Below are 15,957 nucleotides of genomic sequence, written 5' to 3' on the forward strand. Positions count from 1 at the left end.
TCTTTTTTCCTTAATCCAACAAGTTCATTTGGGTTTGCTTACTTGACTCTGTAGAGATCCCCACTGCCATTAGGTATCCCAGGTGAATTTGGCCTTGGTGGGGCTTTGCCAAAGACTAAACTAAAAATGTGAAACAGCCTCTTGCCCTTGCCCCTGCCTTTCCACAGGACATCCTTTAAATTATAATCGCCCTCTTTAAAAAGAGTGATGAAGATGTGTGGACCCAGCCTTTTAGTCACTGACTCTGAAAGTCAAATTTTCTAGCATACATATTACTGCCAGCATAAAGATGAGGAAGGAGGGGAATGGGTGTTAATTCTGTGTACAACAGAGACATTAAACTTGCTGTATCCAGGCTAAAAAAAATAAACAGCTGAAACAAATCTTTATTCAAGGAATTCAGGGTCTGGTAGGTTTCTTTAGAAAAAGAAGTTTCAGAGGAAAGAGTTAGACTTCTCCTTAAATAAATTTCCTGAGTTTGTTTAATCTTCTATGGTGACTTCCAAAAACTACAAAATGTGTGTACTAGGCTGAAATTTCCCAAACTGAGCCTACTTTGTATTTAATGAGATCCAGAGGAACTCCCTTTTATTTCAGTTGAGATGAGATAAAAACCAGTCATGAAAATACCAGAGAAAATGACATGATTCAAGGAGAGAAGAGACAGGAGGAATTAAGACAACAGGTTGTAGCTTGAGCCCAATTCAAAGACTGGTGAAGATTTCCATTGTGTGGGTCCAAGTGGGTAAGCTCTGTCTGAATTCAGGTGTTGCACCTTATCTGGAGATGAGTGTTTTGAGACAATGGTGATATGATTATTGGAATGGACCCAAGTATGTTGGGTGCAAGTCCAGCTCTGGCATTTTTATCCAGGAGAAAGCTGCACAACCTGTCTGAGATTTGTTTTTCTCAGCTCTAAGGTGCCATCATAGCAAATCAGATAGTACATTTGAGAGATAGGACACATGCAAAATTCCATTATAAAATGTAAGGCTTATCAAAATTAGGGAATCATTGCTTTGATGAATTAATTCACAGCTTACACAAAATAATTAGATTATATTTCCTTATAACTATGCTAATAGAGCACTGAAATTTGAAATAATAAATTGTGGAAACCAATTTGAGTTTTGCTCCACATAAATCTCAGATTTTAGGCATCCAACAATAGAGTAGGTGAGAACTCTCAAGAAACTGGCTTTTGTTACTGGTTGCCAAAAAGAGTTGAAAGTTTTTCTTGGAAGCAGTATCAAAAGCAGTCCAAGAATAAATCACACTTATTATATAATTAAAAAGTGCCAAAGATTTATGAAAAACAATCAAACAAAGCCATGCATCCTTGAGCCAGAGGAGATTATGTATAATCTAGTAAGTTTAATAGATGGTCCAACATCCCAGTCCCCTTTCTCAGAAAGCCTGAATCTCAGGCAGAGTTTCTAAGTCTTATTCTGGAGATCAAAATTTTTGTTTGACCTCAGAGTGTCTTCATTATATGAAGCTTTTTATAGCTGTCATTGAATATATTTTCTGGTCAGCATTTTTATTATAGAGAGAAAGGCTTTTGCTCTATTATTCATTCAGGAGGACTCAACAATTCATCATATGATTAACTACAAGAATACATAAACATTCTAGCACAGAGCTTAATTCTAGTTCAGACCCTACTTTCAATATTAGCATAAGCAGATGTATGGTTGTTCAAATCAAGTGAAAAACTCAGGGGAGTCATGAGCGAGTGATGGAGGAGTGTAGGAGGGAGTGCTTGGCACAGAGGTGATGTACAGGCACCCACAAGCTACACTGTGTCCTGGCATGACTAGTAATTAAACCCTTTTTGATCTCAGAAGCATCCTCAGTTGAGCAATAAACCATAAGTCACTTTGCTGATAGTTCATGTGATTGATGCAACTGCTGAAGTGCCCTTCTCCCAAGTGTGAGGCTTGGCCCTTTATGACTCTTTGATGGAGGTCTCTAGCTATGTGACAGCAACACCCAACTTTTAGTAGTATTCAAATTCCGAGCACACAGCAAGAAATTAGCAGGGTCAAGGAAGCAAAAATATACCAGACAAAAGACACAGTTCTGAACCTTGATGAAAATAATCTGTTCATCTGTATTGGGATGTCATGTCTTTTCATTTGTTTGTTTGATTGTAAGTAAGTACCTTGGGACCACTGCTCCAGTCTTGGGCAAGTTTACACTGGATAGAAAGGTGCTGGAATCCTTCACTTTCCATTTCATCAAAGAAACGTTTCATACTTATTCCATGTGTTAAACATTGTATGTATGTTTTGTATTGGAAGTGAAGTGTTCTGCTTCAAGAAAATTGCCACGGCCTAATTTAAAGTATCCTGTATTAGATGAAGTGGAGACATTTTGCCTCTTTTTGAATACTGTGACCCCTCCACATTTGGCAGAAATGCAACAAGGTTCAATCAGATTCCCTAGCAAGGCATTGCTGAATAAGGTCATTTTTCTAATAATTCCCTGTTTGGTAGACTATCATAATAGGGCTCCTGGTAATTCTGTCATTTTTGGAGTGATACTTTTGGGATTTGACTCATGTGATTATTACTTTCTAATAATGTTTTATAAAATGACTGGCTGGGGAACAAGGTTTACTTGAATTTAGAGATTTCTTCAAAAAATGTTGATTGAATAGTAACTTTGTGTTGATTCCTTAGACCATGTAAGAGTTTTCAGGTGTTCTGACTTTTAATGAAGCATGATTACATTTGAACTTTACACACTAGAAACTAATTGATTGCTATATGAGCTCACATTCTAAGTACTTTATATCTTTAACTAATTTGGTCCTACAACAATCCTGAAGTAGACAATACTATTACTCTTACTTTTAAAAAAATGCAACTTAGAAACTGAGCTACATGGAGCTTAAATCGCTTGCCAAAGTTTACATAACAAGTAAGTAAAGGCGTTAAGGGTTAAATCCAGCCAGTATAGCTCCAAAGGTTGAGCTCCCTGCTTTTCAGAAAAATAACTTCATGTAAGGTAAGAAGCTCTTTGTGTCCTGTCACACACACTTCACCTCCTCCTTCCCAGCAGCACCTCAACGGCCTTGGACTTTACACTCTTGCTCAGAGAAGTCTGACTCCATCCTCTGGGATGGACCAATTGGCCCAAGAGTAATCCATCTCCCATCATAGGGTTATTTCAGGAATGGACACAAACTCGGTGAGATATGATGCCCTACTTCCTAAGCCCTAGTGGCTTAAACAACATATTTATTTTCTCACAGCTCTGGAAGCTAGAAATCTAAGATTGAGGGAGTCAGTCCATAGACGTATTCTACAGCCTTCCAACTATGTTTTATGGAAGCCAATCTTTTGTCTTATGACTTCAGACTCAGTCACTGAGCTTGTCGACATTCTCAGTCCTCATCTTCCCCTTAGAAGGCCAAAAATCTTAGAACCCACTCCAATGCCTTTATTTTCATTTTAATCATCTTTGTAAAGACCTCATCACCAAATATAGTCACCTTCTAAGGTATTCAGAATTCATACTTTGACATTTGAATTTCAGGGGAGGGTGCATGATACAGGCCACAATAGCAGCAAAAATGTTTTAATAAATTTAGAATAAAAACCCAACACATTGTCATTTAATTTGAGGGTGAGCTCTGAGTGCTTTGTCAGCAATAAACTGTTCCTCAGAAAGTGCAGCTTTCTCCTGATTTTTTGAATGTTTTGGGGTGACAAATTCTATCTAATCATTTGATTTTTATTAAAACCTTGTGGCAAATAGAAATCACACTCTGAGGCAAAAAGATATCATTTTAATTAACAATTTTCATTTCTACTAATTACATGGCCATCAGTGTCATTCTAACTTAAATCAACAGTCTGTCTTTGATAGTAATTTCATTAGGGTCCTGAAACCCTGAGGCTGTGCCTGCACTTTGGAGCTACTTCTGCTCCTCAGAGTCTCCTCCACTGTGCACAGGACACATCTGCAGGGTGTGGCCAAGTCCCTAGGGAGAGCTCCTGCAGCCCAAGAACCAGTATAGGGCAGACTTCCAGCAGAAACAAGCTGAATCTGGACAGAATTTTGAAATTACAAATGCATCTTATTAATTTGAATATCTTTGCAGCCCATCATGCTATTCCTTTCTATCACTCACCTTGATTAATAGGTTCTGGAGCACTTGACTCCATGTGATTTTATTTTTGTTTACAAATATACAAAATTAAAAAATGTAAATTCAATGCAAACAGTTAATCTGCTATTTTCTTCTGGCCTCTCTTTCTTTTGTCAGACATCTTTCCTGGGGAGCAGGTGCTCAGTTTCAAAGACCATTGACCTAAGATGATTGTGATAGACATCACTGAGGATACTGAGGCTTCTCCCTCTCCAGAGAGCCACCCAGGTCATTTGAGGAGGGAGAGCTGCTTGTACAGGTTTTCTCATGGTTCAGCTGTCTTTCCCCAGACCCACAGATTCCACAGGTTGATGGGATGAATGTTCTTTTGTCATTTATAGTCTTTCTACCTCCTTGTCTTACCTTTACATTTACATGATTAAAACAAAGTGAACTCTTTCTTCATTTAATGCTAATGCTTTACAGAGACAGATCCTGAAACTTAGTTCTGGCTGTTGTCTGCTACAAGCCTGCCACTGCTGGCCCATTTCTTGAAGACAGCTTCCCCCATCTATGGCTTGAAAAGAGCTTTTCCCAGGATGGAAGAAGGAGACATGGTATCATGGTCTTTCAATTTGGGAAAATCACCTGTTGCACTCTTGTGTGTTCTGAGAGGCCAGTAAAGAGATGTCAGCAGTAGAGCCCTACTCTGCTGCTTGCCCAGGTTTCATTTTGTACATTGTTTTATTTTCTTTTTTCAATGTTTAAATTCTTTTATTGGAACATTGTAGGTATACAACACAATTACAGTTCTCATTGGGAATTGTACCTTTACATAATGCATTTTGGTTCTTATTTTTTCCCCAATCCTAGCCCTCCCTTCACTCCCTCCACCCTTCCTTTTTTTACAAAGACTTTATTTCCATTTTTTCCATTTCTCATCATTTTTCCTTTCCCTTCTTTCCTTTCCCCTGCCCCTCCCACTACCCCTACCCCTTTGGACCTTTTCTTCCTATTTTGCATTATCGATTATTCATTCTAATCATTGGTACATTTTAGGTATACAATATAATGACATTTGTCATTGGAAATTTGCACCTTTACATAATCTCTCTTGGTTCTTATGTTTCATCCTTGCCGAGCGCTCCCTTCAACGCCTCCATCCCTCCCTATTTACAAAGATTTTGTTCCTATTTTTCCATTTTCTCATATTAATCCCATTCCCTTCTATCCTTTCCCCTAGCCCTCCCACTTCCTTCCCCTTTGCCCCTTTTCTTCCTATTTCACATTACCTCTTATACATTTAGTCCTTATTTACACTTTCAGTTTCTCACACCAGAGAAACTATTCAGTATTTACACATTTGTGTCCTATTTATTTCACTTAAGAGTATTGCCTCAATGTGCATCCACTTAGCTATACATATCTCTAATTTCTCATTTTTTAAGGCTGAGTAGCGCTCCATTTAATAAAAAAACCACATTTTCTTTATCCAGTCTCCAGTTGATGGGCATTTGGAATGTTTCCAAGTTTTAGCTATCACAAACTGTGCTGCTATGAACATGGGTGCACATATATCACTGTGGTATGATTCTTTTAATTTTGGGGGGAAGATCCCCAGCAGTGGTATACCAGGGTCAAATGGGACTTCCAGTCCTAGTTCTTTGAGGTATCTCCATACTGATTTGCACAGTGCTTGCACCAGTCTACACTCCCACCATCAGTGGAGCAGGGTTCCTCTTTCCCCACAGCCTGTCAAGCATTTATTGGTTGATTTCATGATAGCAGCCATTCTTTCTGGAGTGAGGTGGAATCTCAGCGTTGCTTTCATTTGCATCTCTCAAATGACCAGTGATGTTGAACATTTTTTCATGTATTTATTTGCTATTTCTACATCTTTGAGAAATGTCTGTTCATTTCAGATGCCCATTTTTGGATTGGTTCTTTAAATTTGGGATGTCTGATCTTTTTAAGTTCTTTATAGATTTGAGATAGTAGACCTTTGTCTGAGGAAAAGCAGTTGAAGATCTTTTCCCACATTGTGGGTTGTCTCTTCACACTGCTGGTGGTTTCTCTTGCTGTGCAGAAGCTTTTTGATAAGATGAGATCCCACTTGTTGATTGTTTGTGCTAGTTCATGGCAACTGAGGTTTTGTTCATAAAATCTTTTCCTACACCGATGTCTTCAAGAGTTCTACTTAACCTCAGTTCCTACTGGTCCAGAGTTTCTATTTTAATATTTAGATCTTTAATCCATTTTGATTTTAGTTTAGTGCATGGTGAGAGATATAGGTCTAGTTTTAATCTTAGGCAAGTTGAAACCCAATTTTTCCAGCACCAGTTATTAAAGAGGCTATCTTTCCTCCAGTGAGGGTGTTTGGCTCCTTTATCGAAGATGAGATGGCTGAGTGTGTCTGGAGTTGTTTCTGCATCTTCTAATCTGTTCCACTGGTCCTCAGGTCTGTTTCTTTTGCTGGTACCATGCTGTTTTTATCACAGTAGCTTTGTAGTATAGTTGCAGGTTGGGGATTGTGATACTCCCTGCCATGTCTCTATTGCCTAGAATTGTTTTTGCTATTCTGGGTTTCTTTTATTCCAAATGAATTTTTGGATTGTTTTCTCCAGGTCTGTGAAGTATGCTGCTGGGATCTCAATTGGGATTGCATTGAATCTATATAGCAATTTTGGAAGTATGGCCATTTTCACTATATTAATCCTTCCTACCCAGGAGCAGGGGATGTCTGTCCATTTTCTGATATCATCTTCAATCTCTCTTTTCAGAGTGCTATAACTTTCAGAGAAGAGGTCTTTGATTTCTTTCGTTAGGTTGATTCCTAGGTATTTCAGTTTTTTGGATGCTATTGTGAAAGGAATTATTTGTCCTATTTCTCTCTCAGTAAGTCTGTCATTTGTGCCGAGGAAAGCTATTGATTTTTGTGTGTTGACCTTGTAACCAGCTACTTGACTGAATTTGGTTATTAAGTCTAGAAGACTTTTGGTGGAGTTCTTGGGGTCTTCTATATACAATATCATGTCATCTGCAAATAATGATAGTTTGACTTCTTCATTTCCTATCTTTATTCCTTTTATTTCTTTCTGTTGTCTAATTGCTGTGGCTAATGTTTCCAGAACTATATGGAACAAGAGTGGTGATAGTGGACATCCTTGTCTTGTTCTTGATTGTAGTGTGAAGGATTTCAGTTTTTGACCATTTAGTATGATATTGACTATTGGTTTTTCATAGATGACTTCTATCAGTTTGAGGTAGAGACCATCTACTCCAAGCTTTTGTAGGGCTTTTATCATAAATGCATGTTGGATTTTGTCAAATGCTTTTTCTGCATCTATGGAGATAATCATATGGTTTTTGTCCTTGGATCTATTGATATAGTGTATTACATCGATTGATTTGCATATGCTGAACCATCCCTGCATCCCTGGGGTGAATCCCACTTGATAAGAGTGTATGATCTTCTTGATGATCTTCTGCATTCTATTTGCCAGTATCTTATTAAGGATTTTTGCATCTATGTTCATTAGTGAGATTGGCCTATAGTTCTCTTTTTCAGTTGGGTCTTTCTCTGCTTTGGGGATCAAGGTGATGCTTGCTTTCAGGAATGAATTTGGTAGTCTTGCTTCCCTTTCAATTTCCTTGAAGGGTTTAAACAGCAGTGGCAGTAGTTCCTCTCTAAATGTCTTGTAGAATTCAGCAGTGAAGCCATCAGGGCCCTGGCTTTTCTTAGTTGATAAGTTTTTAATTACGTTTTCAGTTTCATTTGTTGATATTGGGATGTTTAGAATTTTTAGGTCTTCTTTGTTCAACTTTGGTAATTCATATGTGTCTAGGAATCTGTCCATTTCTTCTGTGTTTTCCACCTTATTGGCATATAGGTTCTGGAAGTAGGTATGGATGATCCTCTGGATTTCTGCTGGGTCTGTTGTAATTTCACCCTTTTCATTCCTAATTGCATGGATTTGGGCCTTTTCTTTCCTTTTTCTGATAAGGTTGGCTAAGGTTTTGTCAATTTTGCTGATTCTTTTGAAGAACCAACTCTTGGCTTCATTGATTTTTGTTCTCTTAGTCTCCATTGCATTGATTTCTCCTCTGATCTTTATAATTTACTCCTTTGTTTGAGCTTTGGGGTTGTCCTGCTCTTCTTTTTCTAGAAGCTTGAGGTGCAGCATCAGGTTGTTTAATTGGGGTTGTTCTGTTTTCCTAATATGCGTATTCACTGCTATGAATTTCCCTCATAAGACTGCTTTCATTGTGTCCCATAGATTCTGATATGTTGTATTGTCATTGTCATTTAATTGAAGCAACTGTCTGATTTCTTCTTTAATTTCCTCTGTGACCCATTGGTTATTCAGAAGTGTGTTGTACAATTTCCACATGTTTATGAAATTTTTTGAGTTTCTTTTGCTATGGATCTCCAATTTCATCGCACTTTGGCCTGATAATATACAGGGGATAACTTCAATTCCTTTGCACTTACTTAAACATGTTGTATGTGTGAGTATGTGGTCTATTTTGGAGAATGACCCATGTGCAGCTGAGAAGAATGTGTATTCTGATTTTGTGGGGTGGAAGACTCTGTCAACATCTGTTAAGTTCATTTTTTCAAGAGTTCGATTGAGTTCTAGTATTTCATTACTTATTTTTAGTCTAGTTGGTCTATCTATTTGTGACAGTGGGGTGTTGAGGCCCCCCACTACAATTGTATTAGTGCATATATGACTTTTCATCTCCACAATATTTGTTTTATAGAGTTGGGTGCACTAGTGTTTGGTGCATAAATATTTATGATTGTCATCTCTTCCTCTTGGATTGTTCCCTTTCCAAGGACGTAGTGTCCTTCTTCATCTCTCTTAATCAGTGTTGGTTTGTAACCTACTTGATCTGCAAAGAGGATAGCTACTCCTGCTATTTTTCGGGTTCCCATCACATGGAGTATTGTTTTCCAACCTGTAACTTTCAGTCTATGAGTTTCCTTTTGAATTAAGTGTGTTTCTTGTATGCAGCATATTGTTGGATTTTGCTTCTTGACCCATTCTGCCAGTCTATTTCTTTTGATTGGTGAATTGAGACCATTAACTTTGATGGTTATAACTGAAACAAATTGACTTGTCATTGCCATGACTTTTTCTTTTGGTTGGGTTCTCCCCCTTTCCATTTAATTTCTTGTCATGCCAGATGGGTTCATTCTGCTTTGCTTCCTGGGGTTGTGGTCCTCATTGTCTGTTCCTGGGATATTGTGTAAAATTTTTTTGAGTGCTGGTTTGGTATTCACGAAGTTCCTAAAGTGCTGTTTGTCATGGAAGCATCTTATTTGTCCATCAATTTTGAAAGATAGTTTTACAGGGTACATCAATCTGGGTTGGAGGCTGTTTTCCTTTAGGGCATTGAATGTGTCACTCCAAGCTCTTCTTGCCTTGATGGTTTGTGTTGAGAAGTCTGCTGTGATTCTGATGGGCTTTCCTTTGTATGTGATTTGTTTCTTTTCTCTAACTGCTTGTAGAACTTTGTTCTTCTGTTGAGTTTCTGAAATCTTAACAATTATATGCCTATGTGTAGATTTTTTTCTGATCAAGGCTATTTGGAGTCCTATATGCCTCACTTATGTGATGTCAAGTTCTTTTGCCCTGCTTGGGAAGTTTTCTGGCATCACTTCTGTGAAAAGTTTTTTAATGTCATCTGCACCCTCTCCTGTTTCTTCATTGACTCCAATCAGTCTTATGTTTTTCTTCTTTGCATCATCTAGCAGCTACTGGATTGATTTCTCATGTTCCCTTATAATTTTGAAGCAATTTTTCTTTTCCTGGTCATTAATTGCAATCTTATCTTCTATATCTGAAATTCTTTCCTCACATTGGCTCATTCTGCTGCATAGACTTTCAATGGAGTTTTTCATCTCCTGAAAATCTATTTGCATCTGTTTTATGGATTCCATTTGTTTTCTATGTTGGGATTCCATCATGATCCTCAGCTCCTCTCTAGATTTGTTAAACATGTCTTGCACTAGGAGCACAATTTCTCCTGTTACCTGAGAAAGTATTTCTGATTTCATTTTTTCCAGATCCCCTTTTGTTGCCAGTTGAGTGGGTCCAGGTGGTTGAGTGGGTCCAGGTGGTTGAGTATCAGAGTGTTCCATCTCATTTCCCTTTGGGGTTGCTGTAGGTGACCTGGAAGTCTGGTTTTGAGACTTATTTACATGTTTTCTCATGTCGTCTGGGGGGGAAGGGGGGGTGCTTTTGGCATCCATGTGGCTCACCTCCTCTGAGCTGGGAGAGGTGTGCCAGAGCAGGGAGTGGTGGGATGGATGGCAGCCCAAAAGCCCTTTCCTCTGGGCTGGGAGCAGCGGGAGGGATGGTGTCCAGGCAGCCCCTTCCTCTGGATCAGGAGCAGTGGGACGGTGGCTCAGAAGCCCCTACCTTTGGGTGGGAATTCTTCAAATGCTGAGAACTTGATTAGCTCCAGTACAGAGGTCTGGTGATCCGGTGTCCTCTGTGTCTTTGTAGTGTGGAACCAGGTGGCTGTACAGAGAAGAGGCCAAAGGAGCGGGGCGGGGGTGGGGGCTGGGGTCCAGTGGATTGCTGCTGGTGCGCAGGCTGATTCAGTGTTTTCTGCATGACTGGGGACCTCGGGATGGCATCGGCAGACTTGCCTGTCTCCAATGGGCTGATTCAGTGTTTTCCACGTGACTGGCAACCTCGGGACCGTGTCCACAGACCTGCCTGTCTGCAGCGGGCTGATTCGGTGTTTTCCACGCGACTCTCATTTTGTACATTGTAAAATGTACATCATGAGCCATATGGTGACAGACCCAGTGGGCCTTTGATGCTTCCTTTGTCTTGCTGTTTTCTCAGCAGAGGGGGAAATGTAGGCTTTAGTCTGTCCTCAAAAGTATGCATTGACCTTCTTTCTGCCACTCAAATTTGTTAATTTGCATATAATTCAAAGAATCTATCCACATGAATTGCAGTATTTCTTGGTGCATGTTGGTATACTTATATGTACTTTTTTTTTTTTTTTCCTTTGGTACTGGGGATCGAACTCAGGTCCTTGCTCACTGAGATAAATCCCCGGCACTTGTATGTCCTTCTCATAATGCTGTGTATAAATAACAGGGTTTACATATTCTCTCCACATTTATTCCCTATCTAGTTATTTCATTTCCATGCCTTTTCTACCTTAACTATAGACATTTTCTTTGGCTCCAGTGGTAAGTTGCCCATAGATCCAAAGTTTTAGCATAACTACTGTTATGTTTTCACAATAAGCAATTTCTTACTACCTCAACCTCTCTGAGGCTCTGTTTTTGTGGTGCTCCCTTCCCACAGCTACAAACGTTGAGTTAGGAGCTGATCTTCAAGGAGGCCTCCACTAGGGGCCTGACCTGCACTGGTTGGCCTTGCTGGCTCTATTATTTCCTCTTTGCTGTTATGTGATCCCTGTGGTGTTTCTTGGCTGTCATTTACTCTTTTCTTCTACCATAAATGTCCTGAGCAATGCTATTGTAACATAAATGAATAATTTGTCCTCTCATGACTTGATGCTCATAGAACCAAATGCTGTCGTGAAAATTCTTCTTTAAGAAAATCTTATCCACTTTTGCTATTTGGTTTAATATATCCTAGCTCTCCACTGCATACTTTTAAGTTTCTCATTAACACCAGAAAATTTGTAAAAATTAAAGCTAAGCTTCTTGGATGAACTTGTGTCAACTAACGTGCACAAATTTTTAGTATTTTTCTACTTGGTAAAGCATAATGACACTTTACAATTTGTAAAAATGACCTGTGTCCATTAAATTAAGAAAATATTGAAAATGACCTACAGAAAAGCAACAAATAACACAAATCCCATCACTCAGAAACAATCTAGGTCAACATTTGATGAACATTATTCTGGACATTTCTCTCTGCACATATGCAGGTCAAATAATGGATAGATGGAGCAAAAAAAAAATGTTTTTGTGAAAATACAAGATTACGCAATGTGTGCTATTCATAATTAGATAATAGTAAAGTAAATTTTGTTTGAACTTAATGGAAAGTATTCCTGAAGTTATTTTCTTCCTTACGAGAACTATTCTTGGGCCCGGTATTTAGCTCAGTGGTGACGCCACCTGCCCGCAAGCTCGAGGATCCGAGTTCGATCCCAAGTACCAAAAAAAAAACCAAAAAAAAAAAGAAAGAAAGAAATATTCTTATCTAAAAGAGTAAGAAAAAAGGAATTATTAAAGTATCAATAGCTCGGCCCGAGTCACCCACTCAGTTGCTGCTGCGGCTGCGCCTCCTCTGCCCCAGTCTCACTACTGCCACCAAGCCCGGAGGGCTCCTTCTCAGGGACGAGGCTCCCAACTTGGGAGGCCAACACCACCATTGGCCGCATCCATTTCCACAACTTTCTGGGAGACTCATGGGACATTCTCTTCTCCCACCCATGGGACTTTACCCCTGTGTGCACCACAGAGCTTGGCAGAGCAGCGAAGCTGGCACCAGAGTTTGCCAAGAGGAATGTTTCAATAGACAGTGTTGTGGACCATCTTGCCTGGAGCAAGCATAGCAATGCTCACAATGGTGATGAGCCCACAGAAAAGTTACCTTTTCCCATCATTGATGATAAGAATTGGGACCTTGCCATCCTCTTGGGCATGCTGGACCCAACAGAGAAGGATGAAAAGGGCATGCCTGTGACAGCTCGTGTGGTATTTGTTTTTGGTCCTGACAAGAAACTGAAGCTGTCCATCCTCTATCCAGCTACCACTGGCAGAAACTTTGATGAGATTCTCCGAGTAGTTAACTTTCTCCAGCTGACAGCAGAAAACAGGGTTGCCACCCCTGTCGATTGGAATGATGGAGATAGTGTGATGGTCCTTCCAATCATCCCTGAAGAGGAAGCCAAAAAACTTATCCCTAAAGGAGTCTTCACCAAAGAACTTCCATCTGGCAAGAAATACCTCCACTACACTCCCCAGCCTTAGATGTGAGAAGCTGAGGCTGTAGCTACTCGCTCAGCATAGTGAACCAGAAGATGCCAGCTGCCAATCATGTTTTCCTGCCACAGTTCCATAAGAACATCCTCGTGTGATTCAGCCAAGGTCTTTAGATTGCTATACTACTGGCTTATTAAATGGATGTGGCACTCAAATTTTCTTGGGATTCTTTACTCTGTGCCTTCACCAGTACTCTGTCCTGTTCATACTTCTCAGCACTCAGCAGCTGGCTAGCTCTCCTCGACATTTATTCTATATTTGAGACAAATCTTGTTGGATCTCTGCAGGGTTTATGATCAACAAGGTAGTATTTATTGATGGTTGAGGAAGCTTGCCTTGCTCCATCACAGAATGACTATCAATTTTTGTAGCTGTCTTAATCAAATCTTCTCTTCTGCTCCCATTTTGGAGAGCAACGGAACTTGAAATTCACCTTCCTCTGTAAATAAGTGTGTAGCCCAGGGACTCAGAGTAACTCCGATATTCTTTAACATTCAGTCTTTTGATGAAAGCTGGAGAAGAGAACTTTTTAATTCTATATCTTTCTAGTAGATAACTAAAATTCTTTCTAGTAGATAACTAAAATACTACTTTCTAGTAGATAACTAAAATATGGGGGATAATATTTTGCGAAAAAAAAATTTTGTGATAAATTTCTGTGAAAGGGGGAAGGCTGCAGAAAAGGCTTCCTTTCCGGGCAGGGTGGTGCACCTGAAGACATGAGCTTAGGTGCCATGTGCCTTTCACCAAGTATTGCCATATATTAGCCTGCTCTCTGAAGATATGTGCATGGAGAGGAGTACGCCTTGTGAAAAGAGGAGAGGATTATTGAGAATGTATTATAGTACTATTCTTGCAGTGGGTTTCTATTTTCTGGATTTTGCTTTCTGGGGATCAGTAAATAAAATCCTTTGTTGAAACTGGAAAAAAAATATCAATAAATTGTGGCTATTACCTGAATAAATTATCTTTCAATTTTAGATAATATTCATTATCATTTTGCCAAGAAAAATGAGATTAGCTCTCATCCTTCCATTTATCCCCCTTTGCTTCCCTTCCAAGGTTTATTAACTTTCTTTATTATTTTTATTTTGCAATGTATCAAGAACTATGAATGGTCTGAGATGTTCTTCTACCTGCAAGGTAACAAGTTAGCATGGCATTACTGAGAAAAGACATGAGACTCTGGTCAGAATGAAAGGACCTTACTACTCAGGGCACAACAAGCACCAAGTGTCTGCACATCTGCATTGGTTCCATTTGCCCTCTAGTCCCATAAAACATTTCACACAGGCCCAGGGGATGCCTGGACTTTCAATGAGTTGCATTGCAGGAGAGGAAGCACAAACGTAGGGATCCCTAATCTTTCATAATGGGCAGTTATCATGGCAGCCCTTTATTGCACAGGGAGATGATATTTCTGTCTCTTGAGGCTATTTGCTATGTAATCATCCTTGAAAGAAGAGTTCAGAACAAAAGCAGTCAATGTCACTGATTGCCAGAGTATCAGCTACAGAAACTGTCTCCCAACAGGGTTTATAATATTTACTCTCCACAGAATAATGGTACTTTCAAGTTGTTTAATATTATTTCTACACAAATTTAAAGTGCACCTCATTTCTTTTACTTTTTATCTCTCTCCCTGCTCAGAATATCTTTTATTAAGCTTTACTTCTTGGTTGGCTAGATTTTATTACTAGGTAGTAATGTTTTGGGAGGTGTTTTGAGTGTTATATTTTTCCTTGTTCATTTTGTTTTTGGTTTTACTAAGAACCCATGGATATTGTATTTCTAGACCTCTTTTATGTTTGAAAATATCTATTGTCTTTTTGCTTGAATGAAAAATTGACTGTGTATAGTATTCTTGGGTTACCCTTCTCATTTTACATTTTTACATTTTTTCCATGAATTTTTCTATGAAGAAGTCTGAGGCTAGCCCAACATTTTTCCATTCTTGTAGATAAGTTCCTTTGTCTCCTTGTATATCTAAAGATATTTACTTCATGTCTGACTTTTAATAATTTAACCAGTCTAAATCTCAATAGCTTTCTTTTTTCTCAAAATAGGGTATGCAGTATCTTTAATTTAATTTGAATATTCTCTCTCTTATCCTCCTTCTCCCCCTCCTCCTTGCAACCCTCTGTGTGAAGAATTTAATTTTTTTAATCTCAGATAAATCTCCCTAAATTTAAAAAGAAATCCTTTTTCTGTTATTTTCTCTCCTTCAGATGCAATTATTGTCTTCATGTTGACTCTCCTAGAACTATCATTGTTCACCAATTGCTTTCATCTCTTTTCTCTACCCTGCATTTTCTATCACATCTACCTGTTCTCTATTTTTTATATATGTTTTTCATTCCTTAAAGTGTTCCCAATTTGTTTCTCATGATTTGCTTTTAGGTTTTCTTCTTCATTCTATTCCCCAGCTTAGCAAGAAGTTTGGGAAATGGGAAGAACTGATAGCACTTTCTGCTTTTGCTGAGATTCTAGATGTTTCCTACTGATTTTTTTCCAATTTGTTTATTATTTATCTCCTTAGTTCACTTTTGGGCAGATTGGGGGACTGTAGGGAATTTGTGGAGGGTGTGCTAGTGAAAGAGGGAGAGCTAGAAAAGGACTTTGACACTTCTGAGGAGTTTTTAGAGGAATCTACCCTCACTGCCCCCTTTGACTTTAAGAATGTGATTGGGATGCCATGTCCCACTGCAAGAGGCTGTGTTTTCATTTCTGATTGTCACTGTAAAATTTGAAAACTCAATTTTTTTCTTTCTTCTTGAGGCTCTACTATTAATTGGGGTGGCATAAGGAAGTGGAGCACCTCTTTATTCCCTCTTCTGTAGGTGTTTGGGGTGGAGGCTACTTT

At 39.0% G+C, this 15,957-nt stretch overlaps 1 pseudogene; it reads left to right on the forward strand.

The window, feature by feature from the left end:
* The first annotated feature begins 1,738 nt into the window (after positions 1-1,738).
* Positions 1,739-13,168, forward strand: LOC101721999 (peroxiredoxin-6 pseudogene; annotated as a pseudogene).
* The last annotated feature ends 2,789 nt before the right edge of the window (positions 13,169-15,957 follow it).

The sequence above is a fragment of the Heterocephalus glaber genome, unplaced genomic scaffold (genome assembly GCF_053883595.1).
Source record: "Heterocephalus glaber isolate CG9 unplaced genomic scaffold, H.glaber_assembly_v1.0 deba00001593, whole genome shotgun sequence".
Lineage (NCBI taxonomy): Eukaryota > Metazoa > Chordata > Mammalia > Rodentia > Bathyergidae > Heterocephalus > Heterocephalus glaber.